Source organism: Maniola jurtina, chromosome 27, assembly GCF_905333055.1.
Source record: "Maniola jurtina chromosome 27, ilManJurt1.1, whole genome shotgun sequence".
Classification (NCBI taxonomy): Eukaryota; Metazoa; Arthropoda; class Insecta; order Lepidoptera; family Nymphalidae; genus Maniola; species Maniola jurtina.
Genome location: NC_060055.1, coordinates 715,463 through 729,472, shown reverse-complemented (window position 1 = coordinate 729,472; position 14,010 = coordinate 715,463). Strand labels below are relative to the sequence as shown.

Below are 14,010 nucleotides of genomic sequence, written 5' to 3'. Positions count from 1 at the left end.
CACATACACACAAACTTTCGCCTTTATAATATTAGTATGACTTGTGCTATAAGACCTATCTACCTGCCAAATTTCATGAGTCTAGATCAACGGGAAGTAGGTACCCTATAGGTTTTCTTGACAAACACGACAGACGGACAGACGAAGAGACGGACAGACAGACAACAAAGTGATCCTACATGGGTTCCGTTTTTCCTTTCGAGGTACGGATCCCTAAAAACAGGCCAAGTGCGAGTCAGACTCGCGCACCGAGGGTTCCCTACTAGGTTATTTTTTCGACATTTTGCACGATATTACTTATAACAATAAATTAAAGAAGGTATCTATATCTAATAGTGTAATAGACACTAAAACAGTCATAATGACAAAGCAATCGTGCTCCGTCTACCCTCATCTGGCTGGCGTATCTCATTAGTCAGTTAGTTGTCATTCGCGTTAATATACTGACGCTATATGTTACTATGTAGTTACACTTGTGAGGTTATGGTTAAATGATTAATGACTCTGTCATACCAAAATGACTCCTTCAGAGCTCAATGGTATCATATCATATGGGTTTCAGGCCGTAGTCCATCATGGTGGCTAAGTGGAGATTGGCGGACTTCACACACCTTTGAGAATAGAATGGAGAACTTTCAGTCAAGCAGGTTTTCTCAAGATGTTTTCCTTCACCGTTAAAGCAAGTGATATTTAATTGCTTTACATTATATCACTACACAAATAAAGTTCCGTACCTTCGTATGGGGTTTTCTTTCACGGTTTACTGCAATATCCTAAAAAAATCTTTTGTCTGTAAAGTCGGTTTACTGACGATAGTTGAACGTGACAACAAAGGCCGATTGTGCTTCTTTGTCGCTCGTTCCGCGCTCTCGCTTGCACTTCTAGCTTTACATGGAACGCCTCAGAGCGAGGTAACGCCGCATGAGCCATGTTTTTTCGTGTGTGCAGCCGGCTCTATCGAATTACAAGACGTTGTCACGTCAAAAAGAAATGTTTCACACATCCAAAATATGGACGGAACCCTAAAAGACCGGTCGAATTTGTCAGATTGTAAGTCTGGTGGGGTCCATTCGACACAGCTGTAGGCATTGGGCCAGCGTAGCAGACTAGGGCCTTAAATCCTTCTCATTCTGAGAGAAGATTCGTGTTGAGTAGTGGGCCGGCAATAGGATTTATAAAATTAATGTTCTATGGTACTATAATTATACGAAAACTGTTATAAAATTGTCTCGGATTTTAGTAATACATAGTACAAAAATAGCCTAACCGAGACCAATTTAACCCTTGTACTAACAAACATCAATTTCCCAATAGCCCTCCATTAATAACCAATAGGTACTTATGTGTAATAAAGTTGTTTTCTACAAGAAAAATTGAATTTTCACAATCTGGCCAACAATTCTCCTCGAGGTCGATCACAGCTGTAGGCACTGGGCCAGCGTGGCAGACTAGGACCTTAAATCCTTTTCATTCTGAGAGGAAATTCGTACTTAGTAGTGGGCCGGCAATAGGATTTATAAAATTAATGTTCTATGGTACTATAATTATACAAAAACTGTTATAAAATTGTCCCAGATTTTAGTTATAGTTCAAAAATAACCTAACCGAGACCAATTTAACCCTTGTACTAACAAACATCAATTTCCCAATAGCCCTCCATTAATAACCAATAGGTACTTATGTGTAATAAAGTTGTTTTCTACAAGAAAAATTGAATTTTCACAATCTGGCCAACAATTCTCCTCGAGGTCGATTAGACCGGCCGAAGTGGTCAGATCGTAAATCTGGTGGGGTCCATTTGACACAGCCGTCGGCGGTTTACGGTTGTTTGATACGGCTTTTACGGGTTAGACTGTTTGCGGGTAGTTCGAATATTTTTTGATAGTTTTCCGTTTAGAGTTTGAGATTTTTTTTATTGTTTTCAAGATATCATATTATGATGATATATCTATTAGAATAAATTAGAATAGAATAGATTTTTTATTCAAGTAGACAGACTTTTACAAGTGCTTTTGAATCGTCAAAATAATTTACCATCGGTTCGGAATGCCGTGCGTACCGAGAAGAACCAGCATGAAACTCGGCGGTTGCTCTTTTCAACTGTTCAATTTACAATATAAATTATTATCTCTCTATGATATTATCAGTGTCTCTAGATCCAGTGTATTCCCCGAACTGCCCCGAAGGGGGAGAAACTAATCCATAATTTACTAACAAAAAAATGAAAACAAGTTATTAAAAAATATTTTTATTGATGAATTTGGATATTTATTTTAAACGTGGACTCTATGTACAAAAAAAAATCCAAAAAAAATTCAAATCACGTGGATGCAGGTTACAAAATCCTACGGGAATTCTTTGATTTTCCGAGACCAAAAGAGTAGCTAGTGTTGGGTGTTTAAAAAAAAAGTGGGAACTCTTTGCTTTTCCGATACCAAGATTAAGTAGCCTATGTCCTTCTCCGGTATGCAATTGCAAACTGCCTTTTGCAAAAAAAAAAATATGATTATGATTCGTCAAAATCGAATAAGGCTGACCATGAAAAGCTTTCGCAAGATAATATTAATATGGATAATGGATATATTCGTAGTTTAGCTACAACCTTTCAAGGTTAACAGGGCTCTCTCCGTCACTCGCTTCATACAACCGTAGTTCCAATTTCATTTGAATATAAAGCAACCAAAGTCCATGAAATTTTGCAGACATATTCTAGAAACTAATATCTGTGTCTGTGGTGTTTTAGATTTTTCTAAAAATATGTAGTTTTAAAATTACAGGGGCTCAAAGATTTGTATGAAAATTTTTAAGACCGCGTAACTTTGAAATCGAATATTTTAAAAAAATCTTAAAACCACAGATATAGATATTAGTTTTCTTGAATATGTCTGCAAAATTTCATGGACTTTGGTCGCTTAATATTCAAATGAAATTGGAACTACGTTTCTATGAAGCGAGTGACGGAGAGACCCCTCTTAAGCCTTTCAAACATACAAAATATAATACTTACATAAATACTCATACATTACTCAAACAAAATGTTCCGAATAAAACAAAAGTTAGGTATATCACAGAAATGAACACCTAAAATGGTTCTAAACAAGAGTTTGCACTCGAAACTCGCCGGTCACTTAACAGTAGGGCTGCCAACCATACTGTTAGCAAGTAATTTAAAAAGTTTTCAAAAATTGGCAACCCTACTCAACAAACAACTTAGTACATTAACGCCATCTAGTATCGAGTGGCGGCAACTTTGCAAACATGGCGGCCACACGTGGCCATCAAATTAAATAATGCTCATCCAAACAGATTACGGAACTGTGACGTAATCCCAATCATTTTTAACCCCCGGCCCAAAAAGAAGGGTGTTATTTGTTTGACGTCTGTATCTGTGTATCTGTCTGGCATCGTAGCTCCTAAACTAATGAACCGATTTTAATTTAGTTTTTTTTTTTGTTTGAAAGGTGATTTGATCGAGAGTATTCTTAGATATAATCAATGAAAATCGGTTCAGCCGTTTGAAAGTTATCAGCTCTTTTCTAGTTACTGTAACCTTCACATGTCGGGGGTGTTATAAATTTTTAATTTACACTTGTTGCTTATAGTTTTTTAAATTGATGCTCATAGAAAGGTGATATTAAAAGGTCAAAAAATATATGTAAGTACTTAATTTTGAAATCTTTAAAGTAATCTTTAAAGAAGTTTGTCTTTTCGAAGTCACTAGGCTTGCCGGTTTCCACAAACTGCCGATAAAACTTAAAACTATGAAAATATAACAGTAGTTTTTTTCGATTTTTACCCGACTGCGGCAAAGCCAAAAGGAAGGGTTATGATTTTAGCAGTCTATGTATGTATGTATGTGTGTGTGTATGTTAGTATCCAGATATATGTGTTCCACCGTAGCGCCTAAACTACTGGGCCGATTTTGATGAATGAGGTGTCAATCGATTTCCTCGTAAAGGTCCAGGTGACATAGGCTACAAAGGCTTGTAAATTAAAACCTAAATCATTAGTTTAGTGTTTATATCTATCGGCACTCCGAGAACTATTAACATTAGCATGTTGGTGACATGACCTTGAAGCTTTTACCCATCCCAAAATCGCTTAACGAAGTTTTTACTTCAAAAAATTCGTGAGGCCTTAATTGGGGCCAGAATTAAATACTAGTTTTACAAATCTATTCAGAAATTAGGATAGGTAGAGGCATATTCGATGAAACCCCTTAAAATATAAATACAATAGGTACCGATGTTTTTAATCCACTAAACCACTCGCTAGAGGTAATAACAATCGTCTTCAATATTTAATTTAATTGTGATTGCGACTACATTCCGCAATAAACTCAACCTTACGAGAATTTCTCAAGAGAATGACCTATTAACTAAAATGAGAGGTCTAAAGTGTCTAAATGTATTGTTATCTCTTTCACAATGCTCCCTCCTAAAAGGGATAGCACTAGATTTAGACCAATCAATTACGTTAAGATGCACAAACAAAATTCCTAACTTTTTTTGTGCCGATACTTTTTTGCCAAACTTTTTTTTTTAAATTTTAACTACAACTACAAATTGACATGGAATTTCTTATTATTGAGTAATGTTTCTTTTTTATTTCATCATGTTGATGAACCAGAGTAATTTTAATATTACATGTAAAATTTATATGAGGAAGGCTGAGGACTGGGTGTGGTGGCGCTCTATAGGGAAGGCCTATGTCCAACAGTGGACGTCCACAGGCTGATGATGATGATGATGATATAAAATTCACTAATCTATTTGCACACCAAGACTGGAATGTGTTAGGTAACTCAATTAATGTAAGATCAACTTGTACCCACACTCCAGCGAATAAACCATTATTTATTTATTCATAACTGTCTTATAACAAACCACTAACGCCATCTAGTATCGACTAGCGGCAACACGCGGCGCATGCCATCTCTGGACGTACCTCAAATCTGTCAGACGGGTCAGTCTGCGCGCGGACCTCGACGCAGTCGGGCGTGAAGTGAAAAATGTATTTCATACGAGTCATTACACAGGTCCATTGTAATAAATCGTTGTAGCGCTGTTCTTGACGTCTTGTCGTGGCCGATTCGTGGTGGTTTTTCCTTTATTTACGTGTATTTATAAAGTTGGGGAGTCGTTAATTTTGTAATTGGTTTCTAGACAGTGGATTCATAGGCAGAGGTTGCCTGGTAGAGATTGATCTAAGCAATAAGGCCGCCTTTGCACACAATTCGCTGCTTTGCCAAGTGCTTTGCATGAATACTGACACAATCCAAAAATATTCCAATTTTGAGTTAAGGACACAGCTGAATTCAAAATAGTCCATATTTTATTGTGTCTAAAGCTCATATTTAAAAAATGACGAAGTTATTTACTGTTTTTTCTGTTTTCTTCCTTCTGTGTTGTGTTCCTTCACATGTTTTTGTGTGTGTATCTATAATATTTAACAGACTTGGATGATTTAGAAGTGATCGCAGTTTGCTATTCATAGTGCTTGTAATTTATTTAATCTTAGGTTCTTAGTGTATGTAATGATTTCACTACTAATATTATAATGTGTCCGTCCATTTATCTAGGTATCAGAAAGAGCTTGCCTCCTAGAGACGGGTTTAGGATACTTTTAACCCGGAAAATGAGAAATTTCAGTTTCTGTGGCGCCCAAAATGCTACTGGTAGAATACGAATACGATATCATCTAAGGTAGTTTGTTGGTCGCATGCATCACACAAACATACTATGGAGTATAAATGTATTGTGGTTCGCCAAATGTCCGTGAAAAAGCGTAGTTTCAAATCTGGAAAACTACAGATACATCGGCGTTTCCTCTGATGCTTTAAATGTTCATGGGCGGCGATAATCACTTAACATCAGGTGATCTGCCTACTCGTTTGCTCGCTATTTTTATTAAAAAAAATAAAGATCATTTCTAGAACGTGTCAACACAATTTCACTCATTGAGTTTGATTGGTTAGTATTCAAATGGTAGTTGCCGTAGAACTACGTTGGTTTGGAGCGCGCTACCGATAAACTCCCCACGTCACTTGTTGGGCGCCATCCATCAATGCCTGTTATTAACTCCCGACAAGCTTCCGACCCAAAAAGAGGGGTGTTATTAGTTTGACGTATGTATCTGTGTATCTGTCTGTGGCATCGTAGCTCCTTAACTAATGAACCAATTTTAATTTAGTTTTTTGTTTGAAAAGTGGCTTGATCGAGTGTTCTTAGCTCTTGTAAATAAACTACATAATTTCTTGTTTAAATTAATAAGAAATGATGCAAGTTTTTAGCTACTAAAAATATATTAAGCCACTCTTCATCAATTTTAATGTTTAAGTATACCATGGTCCTATTTCGGGCGCCATTTTCCCTTAAGTGCTAAGTGCTTAGTAAGTGCTAACATTAATTATTGTTTTACATTGTTTCAGGTTACAATGAGAATATGAAGACTTAGAAGAAGAGATGAAGAGCCATCATCATCATCCTCATAAAGAGCCTCGATAGCTCAACGGTTGAGGAGCGGACTGAATTCCGAAAGGTCGGCGGTTCAAACCCCGCCCGTTGCACTATTGTCGCACCCACTCCTGGCACAAGCTTTACGCTTAATTGGAGGGGAAAGGGGAGTATTAGTCGTGATTAGCATGGTTAATATTCTTAAAAAAAAAAACCTATGGCTGGGCCACTACTAAGCACGGGTGTCCTTTCAGAGTGAGAAGGGTTTTGGTCATAGTGTACCACACTGGCCAAGCGCGGATTGGCAGACTTCACACACCTTTGAAAAAATTATGGAGAACTCTCAGGCATGCAGATTTCCTCACGATGTTTTCCTTCACCGATAAAGCACGATTTAGTATTTACTAGCTGATGCCCGCGTGGCGTGGATTTAGGTATTTCTAAATCCCGTGGGAACTCTTTGATTTTCCGGGATAAAAAGTAGCCTATGTGCTAATCCAGGATATTATCTATCTCCATTCCAAATTTCAGACAAATCCAATCCAGAAAAAAAATGTTCCACTCCCACATTGGACGCCATAATTTTTGAATAACAACTACCGTCTTTTTCGGTTGAATAATAAAACGAAATTAACTAAACAAATCATTCTTTCTTCTTTCAGAAAGCTTCACTACTGCTGTCAAGAACTGCCTCAAGACATCGTCATCATCATCATCATCGACCTGTGGACATCCACTGTTGGACATAGGACTTCCCTATAGAGCGCCACCACACCCGGTCCTCAGCCTTCCTCATCCAGCCACTTCCCGCCAGCCGCTTTATATCGTCGGTCCATCGTGCTGGAGGGCGTCCCGCACTACGTTTGCTTAAACGCGGTCTCCACTCAAGGACTTTCCGGCTCCAACGGCCATCGCCTCTACGACAGGCTCCAAGCCTAGAAGACTAGAAGAATTTCTAGAAGAATCTACACGAAATTTGACAATAGAAAATTCATCTCATCATTTCTTGCGTTTTACTCTGTGACATTTTTTTCTGTCACTTTTAGAACGCAGGACTATGACAACCACGTTACTACGGAGTTCGAAGAATTACTACTAGATGGCGCTGTTTTAAATCAAATGTAAAGTAGGTGGTAAACGTGCAAAAAGCATTTATTTTAGGGTTTTTTTTATTATTTTATTAGAAATTAACGAAATATGTAGTTAGTTTCTAGTTAAATAATAAAAATTACTGTACGTACATAATACATTTTTGATAATCTAGGCGTAGTGGTTAGACGATCTAAAATAAAAGTTACTACATTCATAGCAATGCGAGCACCTTTTGCTATGAATATAGACAGTTTTTCGCAAGTACCGGCAACAATTGCACAAAGTTTCAACTCGAAACGAATCATTAATGTATCAATATCTAATTTTCGTCAGATATTAAAAAAATATGTAATAACTTGCACGTTTATCACCTGCTACCAATAAAGAAGATAGAAGAACAGAAGAGAAGAGAAAAGAAGTACAGCGTTGGGCCCTTATCATTCTTCTTGCCCGGTGTTGTGTGCTACTGGACGGAGAACTGATAAGGGCCTGACCTGTACTATAGCGACTGGAGAAGAGAAGAGAATATAAGAATGAAAAGAAGAACTATTCTATTTCTATTTTTATAAAATCGAACTGTATTTTCTGTTTTTGTTTTACGTTCTATCTACGGAGAGAAGTTAGTAAACGGCTGTCTCTGTTACGAAATTCCAAACAAATGACAGAGACAAAAACTCAGTGGGTGTTAAACATTTTGAGTCACCAACGAATCACAAACGAACCTATGTTTTCGAATTGAATTTCGAATAGTTTTTGAAAACGTAGCTTCTCTAATAGAGTAGTGTGAACAAGTGTAAATTAAAAATTTTCAACACCCCCCACCAGTGAAGATTACAGTAACTAGAAAAGAACTGATAACTTTCAAACGGCTGAACCGATTTTTTTGGATTATAGCTAAGAACACTCTAGATCAAGCCACCTTTCAAACAAAAAAAAACTAAATTAAAATCGGTTCATTCGTTTAGGCGCTACGATGCCACAGACAGATACACAGACACACAGATACACACGTCAAACTTCTAACACCCCTCTTTTTGGGTCGGGGGTTAAAAACAGGTTCGTTTGTGATTGGTTGGTCACTCAAAATGGCTAACCCCACTAAGTTTTTTGTCCTATTCATTTGTATGGATTACGTAAAAAAGACAGTCTTATACTAACTTCTTCTGTGATAGAGTACAGCTGATGCCCGTGGTTTAGTACGCGTGGTTTTAGGTTTTTGAAAATCCCGTGGGAACTCTTTGATGTTCCGGGACGAAAAGTAGCCTAGGTCACTCATTGTCAAAGAGTTTCAGATACCTAAAACCACGCACACGTAAAAAAAACGTAGTTTTTGTATAAAAATTGTTAGGTACCTAAGTATTTTGATCTATTGTCCATTGTATGTGTATAAATAAATTATGTTTTGAAATTATTCTGGCTATAGTTACGTATTCAGTCGACGTAAGCCCGACTTCTAGAAACTAGTCGGACTTACGTCGACAGAAGATGTGAGTATAACCGAAATAATCTATACTTATACTTTACTTATAATGGAAATCACTCATGTATAAAATATCAGTACAAAAATAGAATTTTAGTACTGATATTTAATACTACTAAATTAATAATTTTATAGTACTAAAATTCTATTATATATTTTATATGTATACCAATAAACGGTTTTATATAAATAGAAGTTGTGTTTTAATACTAAACCTGAAAAATCGGAGATCCTTATGTAGTATGTACAGAACCCAGCAGGAAAGACGTCATCAAATTTAGAAAGAGATAATCGGCAGCTTCGGTTTTGTAGAGCGTTGTCTCTATCGCTGAGACTGACAAGTCAGCGAAACAATCCATACTAATATTATAAATGCGAAAGTGTGTCTGTCTGTCTGCCTGCTAACTTTTCGGCCATGCTGAGTTTGCGGCCTATTGCTAATTGTTAGTTTTTATTTTAATAGATTTAGTTTAGTTAACACATGTTTGTCACTAGTCAGTAGCAATAAGAAAGCAATAAAACCTATTTATTATTATTTTTATCCCGGAAAATCAAAGAGTTCCCATGGGATTCTTAGAGGCCCATTCGTTTAACCGATTTATATGAAATTTGGTACAGAGGCAGCTCGTATCTCTGAAACTGACATAGACAACTTTTAATCCTGGTTCCTACGGGATTTATAAAAAACCTAAATCCACGCGGACGAAGTCGCGGGCATCATCTAGTGTTACCTAGGCATGAGTGACAGAGACGACGCTCTACGAAGCCGAAGCTCTTAATTATCTCTTTCTAAAGTTTAATATTTACACCTTGATCTACAGTCTCTAGCGCATAACCAGAGTGAGGGAACTCTCGGTTTATTTTTTTAATATTCAGATACAAGTTAGCCCTTGGCTGCAATCTCACTTGGTGGTAAGTGATGACGTCTAAGATGGAAGCAGGCTAACCTTAGAGGGCATCGTACCGGAATGCTAAATCACTTGGCTGCACGGTTTTTCCGGGAGGGTGGTAACTAGCCATAACCTAAGCCTCCCACCAGACCAGAGATTTAGAAATTATATACTCTGACGCTAACTACAAATAATTCACAAACGGCTAATAATAAGAACACTAAACCGACATTGCAGGAAACTAGCATGAAAAGTAAACCTCTCCAAACATCAAGTTCGTCCTCCACACCTAGGAAAACCAATAAATCGTGCACTGGCCAACAAAAGAAAGAATTAATTTCAAAATCTACAACTAATCAAAAACTTACAAGTAAGAAGACAGGAGCTCTGAAAACTGATTTGTCAGTGTCTGCTAATAAGAAGGAAATACATATAGAGAATAAAAGTCCACCTCCCACCCAAATTGTACAGGTATCAGAAGAAACTCCCTCACACATTGAACACATACCTAAAGAAACCTCTACACCTACCACTATACTGCTGGGAAAAAAAGAAAACTCCAACCCAGGCACTTTAACGCGGGATAGAAATATGTGGGAGAAAACATCACTGTTACAATCAGAAAATAGCGCTTCAAACGCGATTAACAGAGAAACTTCTGAGAAAACAATATTTAACAGACTAGAATTATTTCACTTATGTGAAACAAATCAAAAACCCCGTATTTTGATAATTGGTGATCAGCAACTATGTAATTTGTCAAGTGAAATGCATGAGAGTAGACAGAATTCATGGAATAATATTTATTCAATTTATGGCTCAATAAAACCTTATGCTGATTCATCACAAATTTTACTAGACTGCGAAAACTACGGCAAAGACTATTCTGAGGAAGATATTGTAATTATAGGCATTGGGGCCAATGACACCAACCCCTATAAATTATATTCTACACTTAGCAATGCTTTGTTTACCCTGAAAAATACTAGAGTTTTTGTAGTGAATGTATATGAGAATCAATACCTAAACTGTGGTTTGTTGAACAAAAATATTGAATTACTAGTAAAAAATTATCGCAATTGTACATTCATACAACCCAGTTATAACTGCCGTTCTACGAATAGTAGACAAAGTTGGGTAAAATATCTTTGTCAAAAATTAAATATTGAAATAGATTATATAACGTATAAAGAAAAATTCATAAATAATATTAAAAAACACATAAACAAAAATATAAAGTCAAAAAATATATATATAAAGGGAACTATTCCATACTACTTTGAGGTTCAGAAACAGAAAATTATATTACAAAATATTCATACAGAAAGTAGTGCTAAAAAAGGAATTAAAGAGAAAAAGGGTACTATTCCCTATTATTTTAAACGAAATATTTCAAAAAAAACAATTACAGAATCACACGAGGCACACAATTCTAAGCCCTTGTTTTTTCGTTAATACATACTATAATTTAACAATTTTTCATCAAAACATTGCAGGCATATTAAATAAAATTGAATTCTTTGAACTTACCTTACAAAATTTTAATAGCAATACTCATATAGACAATATTGATATTATTTGCCTGACGGAGACCTTTATTAAGAGGGGATCTGAGCTTAACCTGATAATTAAAAACTATAATGTTGCTGCCCAGTTCACTCGAGTGAATCAGAGGCGTGGAGGCACCTGTATCATCTTGAAAAAAGGGCTAGACTTCATCCCCCTTACAAACCTCTATAAAAAAGTTGAACCAATTGAACACCATTTTGAATATTGTGGTGTGTCAATAGAATCATTGAATTTAATCGTCTTATGCATTTATCGAACACCGGCATCGAATATAAGTATCTTTTTTGAGAAGTTGGAAATGCTATTATGCAAGCTAAAGGTTATTAAAAGTAAAAAGAAAGTGGTTCTATGCGGAGATTGGAATGTAAATATCCTGGCTAAAAATAAAGTATCCGAACAATTGTTATCACTACTAACTAGCTATAATTTAATAAATCATATTACCAAACCCACTAGAAAGTTGTCGGGCATAGATCTTATAGTCAGTAACATTAGAGACGCAAAATCAGAGTTACATTATCTCGCTTTGTCTGACCACGAAACTGCGCAAACAATTACATTCCCAACTCTCACTAGCGCCATAAATCTCAAAAATGAAAGAGTCTTCATAGAACGGAGAGATTTTTCAGCTAATAATAAAAGGAAATTTATGGAATGTATCTCTGCATTATCATTTAGTGACGTACTAACAGAGACTTGTACTAATACAGCTTTTGAGAAGTTTCATAATGACGTAATTCTTTTCTACAATTTATGTTTCCCAATCATAGTAGTGAAATTATTAAATAAACAAATTAAAAATAAATGGATTTCTAAAGGATTGAAAAAATCGTGTTTAGTTAAAAGGAAATTATACTTGAGTTATAGACTTTCAGCAGCTAATAAACGCTTAAATAAACTAAAATATTACAGATATTCAAAAATATTGAAATCTTGTATAGCCAAATCTCAAAGCATTTCTAATACTAAGTACATAGAAAAGTCCAAAAACAAATGCAAAGCATCCTGGGATGTTATTAATTCAAATTTACACGCCAAAAATATGAGTAATGAAATAAAGGAACTAAAAACAACTGGAAATGTAACCTTGACTGATTCTCTACATATCGCTGAAGAGTTTAACAAATATTTTATTAGTATAAGCAACTCTAACTCAGATGCTCAAAATGAAATAAGACCTTCAATGAACAAAGTAACAAATATCTGCCATTCTTTGTTCCTCACTCCAGTCATCCCGCAGGATGTGTATAAAGCTATAATCCAGCTGAAAGATACTAACTCTACGGGATATGACGGGCTTAATACTAAAATAATTAAAACTTGCGCAAAACTTTTAGCACCACCTCTAAGCCATATAATTAATTTGTCCTTTACAGAAGGTGTATTTCCCAATAATTTAAAAAAGTCCATAGTTAAGCCCTTACATAAAAAGAATAATAAGGATGACTTAAATAACTACCGCCCAATAACGCTTATCCCTATTTTGTCAAAAGTGTTTGAGAAAATTATGTTTGATAAGATCTATAAATTTATAATAACAAATAGTATTTTAAAAGAGGAACAATACGGTTTTCGAAAACAAAGTAGTACTACTCTTGCTTGCTTTGCCTTAACGAAGTATGTATTAGAAAGTCTTAACACTGGCCATAACGTTGTGTCAATTTTTCTTGATATGACCAAGGCTTTTGACCTAATAAGTCACAAAATACTAATTAATAAACTAGAAAGCTATGGAATACGAGGCCAAGCACTAAAATGGATATCTAGTTACCTTTTCGAGCGTGAACAATGTGTAGAAGTCTCTAAACCTACTGGGAAAATTATGAACTCATACCGTTCATCATTTAAAACCCAAAATCCATATGGAGTACCTCAGGGGAGCGTACTTGGTCCTTTACTGTTCCTCTTGTACATAAATGACCTCCCCAATACAATCTCACATAAATGTTTTCTATACGCAGATGATACAACAATTGTAGTTAAAACAAAGGACAAACAAACTCTTGAAAAACAAACAAATGAAGCACTTAAATCTGTTGTACAGTGGCTAAATGAAAACAATCTTAGCATTAATATGAAAAAAACCCACTATGTACAGTTTCAAACACTTAACTCTCATCCAGCAGATATAACAGTAATGTATGAATCGTATAACATTGATAAATCTGATACATCCTTATTTCTTGGACTGACTTTAGATAAGTTTTTCAATTGGAAAGTTCATATTGAAGAATTATGTAAGAAAATTGACAGATTCGTGTATGTCTTGAAAAAGCTTTCGCAAGTCAGTAATAAACGAACTGCCCTACTAGCATACCATGGGTATGTATCGTCGATTTTGCGATACGGTATTTTACTATGGGGAAATTCTGTAGACGCTACAAAAGCATTTATCAAACAGAAAGCTTGTGTTCGATCAATATGTCGAGCTGAAACTTTGGACAGCTGCAAACCATTGTTTAGGGAGAATAAAATTCTACCGTTACCATGTCTTTATATATACGAAGCACTGCTATTTGTAAAG

General features: G+C 35.7%; 1 long non-coding RNA gene across 1 annotated transcript in view; it reads left to right on the top strand.

Annotated features, from left to right (window-relative positions):
• The window catches only part of LOC123879064, a 69,340-nt gene extending 62,815 nt beyond the window's left edge, over positions 1-6,525 (top strand). Inside the window, exon 4 of the long non-coding RNA XR_006798938.1 lies at positions 6,431-6,525. This is a non-coding gene — a long non-coding RNA (uncharacterized LOC123879064). The remainder of the gene's footprint in view (positions 1-6,430) is intronic.
• Positions 6,526-14,010: the final 7,485 nt, after the last annotated feature.